Genomic DNA, 280 nt, shown 5'->3' on the forward strand with positions numbered 1-280 from the left:
GATTAAACATCGAAAAAAAATTCAACCATACCCCCCCCCCCCCCCACCGAAAAAAAGAAGAAGTTATGTTTATAAAATGAAACGTGTTTCTCTGCCTAATCTCGACCTGTTTCAGGAAATTAGATACACCATTTACGAAATTATATATACTCATGGTCCCTAACTGCTCTCACAGGTTTTCGTTACAGATGGCTCTTTCACTATTTCTGTAAATCATATAATCAAGGACACAGGGTCTGTAATTACTACTCAACTCGTTCATAATTACATTCACCTATGG

This window comes from Penaeus monodon, chromosome 28, assembly GCF_015228065.2.
Source record: "Penaeus monodon isolate SGIC_2016 chromosome 28, NSTDA_Pmon_1, whole genome shotgun sequence".
Lineage (NCBI taxonomy): Eukaryota > Metazoa > Arthropoda > Malacostraca > Decapoda > Penaeidae > Penaeus > Penaeus monodon.